The sequence below is a fragment of the Neomonachus schauinslandi genome, chromosome 3, assembly GCF_002201575.2.
Source record: "Neomonachus schauinslandi chromosome 3, ASM220157v2, whole genome shotgun sequence".
Taxonomy (NCBI): Eukaryota; Metazoa; Chordata; class Mammalia; order Carnivora; family Phocidae; genus Neomonachus; species Neomonachus schauinslandi.
The window spans coordinates 117,096,417-117,104,193 of record NC_058405.1 but is presented as its reverse complement, the minus strand read 5'-3'; the positions used below and the strand labels follow the sequence as shown (position 1 = coordinate 117,104,193).

The 7,777-nt window shown below is 37.5% G+C and overlaps 1 pseudogene; it reads left to right on the top strand.

The window, feature by feature from the left end:
• The first annotated feature begins 6,479 nt into the window (after positions 1 to 6,479).
• On the top strand, positions 6,480 to 6,685 carry LOC110592346 (annotated as a pseudogene).
• The last annotated feature ends 1,092 nt before the right edge of the window (positions 6,686 to 7,777 follow it).

The window sequence follows — 7,777 nt, the reverse complement described above, 5'->3', positions numbered from 1 at the left end:
TTGTCTAGTCTACATGGCTGGCTTCTGTCTGAATGTCTCGGCATCTGACCCTGTTATCCTGCCAAAGCTTTCCTCTCTCAGGGAACTGGAACTTTGTCTGGATATACTCATAGTTGTCGCTAGGACCATCGAGAATTGTGATGCCACCCACCTCATCACATAGAGCATAATGCTGCTCTGAAATTACTATTATGTCTCATCAATAACAGCACATGCTGTGGGGTACTCACAACTGTCAGGTTCAAGCTCAAGTTAACCATACTCCTAGCCTATTTGGATGAATGCTGGATCCTCTCATTTTGGAGTCCACAGTGCAGTGGAGTTAGCTTCTCAACTCTGGTCACTTGTTTTCTCTTCCTTCCCCATTCTCCTGATCTGCTAAGAAGACCCCAGTATGCTTTCAGCCCAGGCTTTATATGTTATGGTATGCTCATTTATATAAATTCTCTTTCAAGTATAGATAAAAGGCTGAGAGCTGCATCTATTCGAGTCAACTGTACATTTCTGCTACTTCATCTACCTGCATACCCAGTGAGATTGAAGGCAACTGCCAAAGTGTTCAGAGAGAGGCTATGTGTTCAAACACAGAGGCCAGGAAGATGATTTAAGATGCTATTTTGGTCCTGAATTTGAGAAGCACTGAATATGGCCACTCCTTTGATACACACTTGAATTTTGGGTGGGTCAGCTAATAAAAGTTCTTAAAAACATTACCAAGATAACATTACATTGTTCTTCACTATGTAATGCTCCCACGATACTTGAGGGCGAGGTTAAATTACTTTTTAAATTATTTACCATTCTGTACCCACTGGTTCACTCATCTTCCTTTTTATGTAGATTAAATCAAGAGTTGATCTTACGTGGAAGAAATTCCTAGAAGTAAAGATGATGAGGCTATAAATTGTATTTTTAGAGAAACTTCTTTCCTCAAGATATTTAAGAGCAAAAAACAATCTTCTGTGTAGAAATATTTTATTAAATTTTATGTGAGTCATGAGAGTGAATTATAAGATTTCTGCAAAACCTTTCTAGAATCCTATGAAGAGATACAGCTACTATTTACGTGCCAGTGATTAGGAATTATGGTTTCATGTGACAACATTCTGGCTTAGCCTATTTATGAGCCAGGACCATAGGGAATGCTCCATCACTTTCATATTTACAGATAAATGTGCCAACCTCCATTTTTTTTTTTTTTATTGCAAGACAAGTCTTTTGAACAGTGACAAATATTAAGTCCCTTTGGGAGTAGAGGCTCAGTAGTGTGGCTCAGTAAGTCTAATTTGGATTCTATTTTCTTTGATTCTAGGGAATTGGGAAGGTGAGTGTGAAATTACTTTGATTCCTGACACCAGTTGCATAGATCTATTTCAGTGATTGATTAAAAGATCACGTGGTTTTGCTAAGCACTGCAACCCTGCATCAATCTTCAGGAGAGCTGAAACTGCCATTGATTCTGCCCTGCTGTCTTAGGAAGGAAATTCTGAAAGACTGCATCCAGCCCTTAATAGGCATCAGCCGAGTTAATAGTTGCTTCAATTGCTGAGCAATGGTGGGGCATGAAAAGAAGCAGGTCCAACACATTTCACAGTGTTCTTTAAACAAAAAGCCTTCATCTACTTTATTTGGTCAATCAATTTAAATTTAGATGCAGAAAATATGAATGATTACTGTAGCCAAAAATTAAAGGGATGCTTACTTTGGAAACATTTAACCTTGAACAAGTAATTCGACACTTCTTTTGCCCTACTATTTGATGTATGGGAGTGTGTGTCAATTATTATTTTCTTTGTTATTTTTAATTACAGAAGAAGTGTGTACCATTGTGGAACATTCAATATAACATAGAGGTTTTTTAAGGAAAAAAAGTGAAAATCTCCACCTGCTCCCTAAAAATTCTCAGGGGGGTGCAGTAACAGTAAGGGTTTGGGATTTAAAGAATGTGAGAGAAGACAAAGACAAATACCATATGGTTTCACTTATATGTGGAATTTAAGAAACAAAACAAACAAGCAAGGGGAAAAGAGAGAGAGAGACAAGCCAAGAAAGACTCTTAACCATAGAGCACAAACTGATGGTCACTAGAGGGGAGGGAGATAGGAGGATGGGTGAAATAGGTGATGGGGATTAAGGAGGGCACTTATCGTGATGAACACTGGGTGTTGTATGAAATTGTTGAATCATTTTTGGTACACCTAATATAACACTGTATTTTAACTGTACTGGAAATAAATAAATAAATAAATAAATAAATAAAGAGAGAAGACAGAGATTCAGGTAATGGCAGGTATAAATTTCCCTCTACAAACTCAAGCATACAGAAAATGGTAATTTTCTTTTTCTACCACTTGGCGTGTAGTAGGAGCTCCCATGCTATTGAATCAGTTCTTCCCCTTGATGACACCCCGCCGCCTTCCTCAGAGTTGGGCACACAGTTGTGAGCTTACAAAATGCCAAAGCATCTTGTTCTTGTCCTTATCCTTCCATTGTGGCATCTAATGAGATGACTCTTATCTAATAGGATCCTGGGTGGTAGATTCATGGAGGTCCCTCCCTGCAGACGCTCTGAAAGTCAGATGACTTCTGGTATCAAGTTCATGCTGTCCTTGGACTAATAAGAACTCTTGTGAACGTCCCTGGGTGTCCAGGATTCCCACCACGGTTCCTGCACCACCCTAGAAATCCTGACTTTGTGAAGCTGACTCAGACCCATCTCCCCAGACACACCACGCAGCCAGCCACCTCTCTGCAGAGGGGCCTGGTCCTCCTTTCAGTTCTTCAAATCCTCCAGCAAGCTGTCACCACCCTACCCTGGTCTTAATCTGGCTTTGCTCCAGGATGGCTGAAGGATGGGATTTGGAGTCTCCTCCTCACAAACCCTTTTCTATCAACATCTCATTGCTTACCCCCCGACTGTCCTCCTCCTTTCTCTTTGATGAGGGAAGTGATGGAAGGTGGCATCCTCTGACTTCACCGTGTCTTCCTCCAAATCTCTTCTCCGGGCCTGCCCCATTTCCATTTCTTCCTGCATAGTAATCATAGCCAATTCAAAATTGGCTACTTCTTTTTCCCTCTTCTCTTTGCTATATCATCCTTTTTGAGAGGCAGGAAGGAAAAGAGAGCAGCTGATTAGAGGAAGGGTTAAGGCATATAGGAAAATATGGTGAAGGGTTAACAACTGATAAATAAAAAATATTAATAGAAGTGATGAATTAAATATTAAATATTTCAAAATATTTTAGAAAGCATATACAGAACACTCTGCACATAAACAGTGGATTTTTTGTTTCTTTTAATTTTTTGTAAAACAGAAAATCATGTTAAATGCATGGAGACAATTCTGCAACTTACTCTGTCACCCTTAAGTAGTATGTTATGGGTATCCTTCAAGGGCAATTCATACAAATCAGTCTAAAATTTAAAAGCAGCTGCCTAAAATGGTGTACCCATGGCTGAAATCAAGCCAGTATATAGCAGTGCCCTTTGTGCTCATTATTTATGGTCCATGTCCATTCTGATTAATTCATTTTATGTGGTCAGCACCCATATTGTATTGTAGTTTGTCTTTGTGTTCAGTCGCCCTACTATCACCTTTGGATGTACCTTAACTTATGAACTATATAGACACTTAGGTTGTTTCTAATCTTTTGTGATTTAAGCAACATTGCAGCGAACATCTTTGTACATATTTCTGCATGCATCTTCACAGTATTTCTACTGCATAGATACCTAAAAGTCTCATTTCTAATATGACAGAGTTTATGTTTTTAGGACACTTTTACATTTTTTCCTAAAATTTACCTCTCTATCCTATTTGTTTGATCTTTTGTTATTGACTTATAGATGCTCTGTTAGTGATATTAATTTTTTGGTATTTTATATATGTGGGGAATATTTTCTCCTGGCCTATCACTTACTTACATGTCTTGCCCCATATACAAATTTTATATTTCTAAAAGGTCATACCCATTTATCTTTTCCTTTTTAACTATTGAGTTTCCTGTGTTAGAAAGCCTTCCATTTTATTTTTTTAAAGGATTGATTTATTTATTTTAGAGAGAGAGAGAGAGAGCAGAGGGAGGGGCAGAGGGAGAAGGAGAGAGAGAGAATCTCAAGCAGACTCCACTGAGCACAGAGCCTGACTTGGGACATGATCTCACGACCCTGAGATTATGACCTGAGCTGAAATCAAGAGTCAGGCACTTAACCGAATGAGCCACCCAGGTGCCCCAAAAGCCTTCTGTTTAAAAATTATTTTAATATTTGGTTCTTATATTTAGATGTCTAATTTTTATAGAATTTCTTTGGACATGATGTGAAGTAGAATGCTAACATGTTTCCCTCAAATTATCCCAACAGCTTTTCAAATTGTATGCTATTTTCACAATGGATTTGAAATAATAATTAGCATCTATTCCTCCAATTGAATCTATTTGTCTATTTAAGAAAAATACCAAAATGTTTAAATTACTATAACTACTTCTTACACTCTGATATGTGTTAGGGCAAGTCAGAATTCATTTCTTTTTTCCAAATATTCTTGGTAATTCCAGAGTATTTTTCTCCTAGAGTTGAACTTTAGAGTCTGTTTTTTATAATTTTACTGAAGTCATAGAACAAATTTTAAAGTGTCCACATTTTTTTCAATGCTTGAGAGCGGCATAAATAATAATTACCTGCTCCTTGAAGACTGGGACAAAAGTCACCATAAAACCATTGGTGTTAAGTGCCTTTGGAGATGGAGGATAGCTATGTTTTATTTACTCCTACATCCTTTTTATCTTATATGTTTAAATGTATTTATTTTAATTTTAAAATTGTTATATGATACAATAAATTTTCTTCTGAATATCATGTTTTTGCAACTAGTATAATATGCTTACATATTCCATACATTCAGTTCTGTGATTTCATCTATAACTTAAGATTTAAGAAATTGATTTATGCATTTTCTAAGTGATTAGATAACTTCTCACTTTGCTGTCTAGTTATTTTATTCTGTTTCCACGCAATGCAGCTTTAATATCTAGTTTTAGGAAGCTATTGGAATTTTTGTTTACCCTAGCATTTGAAAAACTTCTATAAAAATCACAAAGTCATTAGCAAATGATGTGAGGTCTCTACTTATTGGGTTCAGTGTTGTATGTGAGTGTGTCTGTGTGTGCATAATCAGCTCTAGGATTTTTAAGTTAAAGGCTCCTAGAATTTTTGTTATCTCAATTTCTACTTGTATTTCTGTCAGTTTGTACTATATTTACATTGATCTTATGTTATTCAGTATATGCAAGTTTATAGCTGCAAGAAGTACATGATGGATTGGCTCTTAATCAATATAAATTATTCCTTTTTATTTACAAATAACTTTTTCCCTAAGTTCCATTCCATACAACTTTCATATTTCCACCCTTAATTTGTCTGTTGGCATTTGTCTGTTATATTTTTTCCATTTTTCTCTTTTCAACATATCTTTGTGTTTCACCATACTCTTTTTCTAAACTTCCAAAGTCAGGTCCGTATAAAATTCCAAAAAGAGAGGGATGTTAATCTATCAAAGTTGCTTCTCTCACACTTTCTCCACAAATTTCCTAATGGGTTTTATAAAGCCTCACATCAGTTACTATTTATTTCATACTGAATCTAAACTAGCAGTATTTTATTTGTGGCACAAGATGCAGCATGAGATGGAGGAAGGCAGTGGAGTAGGTAAATCAACTCAAGTGGACAGTATGACCCCAGATTTGAAGGGCATATCTCCTATAGAAACAGAAAGAACAAGTAAATGCCAATAGTATGGAACTTATCATTTGTGTGATATTCAAAGAAGGAAGATAATGCTTACTAGAATAGTTGGAGCAAACTTCATGGATCTTTTTAGTTCATGAAAGGAGGACCATTTAAATTTTTTATTGGAGAATACCGTAAATACAAAACATTCATTCAATTATCCATTCAATTCAACAAACACTGACTGAGCAACTATTTTTTCCAAGAATTGAAAAGGGTGTTGGGAATATAATAGTGTACAAAAATGGCTCCATAAAATGAAGCTACGAGTCTATCAGGACATTATTATCACCTGAGTAGGTATAAAATTACTTTCTATAACTAAGGAATGAAGTGTTGGGTCATCGACAGCAGGAAAATTGGGTTAGGGGGAGCTAGGAAAGGCTTTCCCAAAGTAAGACTATTAAACTGAGGTCAAAAGAAAGAGTAGGTTATAACCATGCAAGAGGGTGGGAGGGAGTTTATTAGAAGAAGGAACAGTGTGTGCAAAGGCCCTGTGGCAGGAGAAATTTGGCTTGTTTTGTCTCTCTTTGATGCTAGAATGAAAAGAGAAAGGGATCATATGACATGAGAAGCAGTAGGAGGTACACTAGAGCTGGTTGAAGTAGGCCTTTTAGGTCAGGTTAGAGATTTTGTTCCTTGTCTTTAAAGTGATAGGAAACCGCCTGCCTTGGGAGCCCAGTGCCACCGCCATGTCTTACGGGGCCAGCATGAACACCCTATATGCCTGGTGGAGCAGCTCAAGCTGGAGGCTAGCGTAGAGATGGTCAAGGTCTTATAGGTCTCTGGAGAGCTTTGATATTACTGCATGCAGAGTGCCTGCAAGGATGCCCTGCTTGTAGGTGTTTCTGCTGGAAGCAAACCCTTCCGGGAGCCCAGATCCTGTGCTTTATTCTAAAGGCTGCAGGGAAGAAGTTCACAAAAATGCTACCAAATACACCTCTTTCATAAATGAACTTCAAGTGTTTCTATACCTGGAATATTACGTTTCTTTTATTTACTGGATGTTTACATTTGGAAAAGGAAAACATTTTTGTTTGTTAAAAAATTGAATATTTGTAATTTGTTGTACCTAAAATTTTTATACCATAACAAAACTTGTTCTTTTCTCATGAATTTATATCATCTAAATGAAGACAAGCAAGTATAAAAATTGGGGAAGAATAGCCTTTATTAATCAAATGATGTCTTGATTTTTCTAAATGAGATGATTGTTTTATTTCTAACACTAAACATGGAGCTGTTTCTTAGCAAACTTGTTTGGAAAGATCCATGTTGTGTTGTGTATTAGATTGCCCCATCCTGTGTATGAAGCTGACTTGGCCTTTGTCCTTTTAAGATCCTCTATAGTTGTGGTTGTACTAAAACAAACAAACAAACAAAAAAACCACCACCACCACCACAACAAAACACCAACCCCCCCAAAAAAAACCTCTACATTATTTCATATCTTTAAAAAAAATGTTTAAATGTGATCTTCAGAACATTACAAATGATTAAAAACAAAATAATGTAAAAAAATAACAAAATTAAGTGATGGGAAACCACTACTGAAAGATTTAAATACAGTAAGGATTTGGGCACCTGGGTGGCTCAGTAGGTTAAGTGTCTGCCTTTGGCTCGGGTCATGATCCCAGGGTCCTGGGCTCAAGTCCCACCTTGGGCTCCCTGCTCAGTGGGGAGTCTGCTTCTCCCTGTGCCCTTCCCCTCACTCGTTCTCTCAATCTGTTCTCTCAATCTCTCTCTCCCTCTCTCTCGTGCGCACGTGCATGCACACACTCTCTCAAATAAATAAATAAAATCTTAAAAAAAAAAAAAGAGGGGTGCCTGGATGGCTCAGTCAGTTAAGCGGCTGCCTTTGACTCAGGTCATGATCCCGGGGTCCTGGGATTGAGCCCCATGTCAGGCTCCTTGCTCTCCCAGGAGCCTGCTTCTCCCTCTCCCTGCAGTTCCCTCTGCTTGCACTCTCTCTCTCTGTCAAATAAACAAA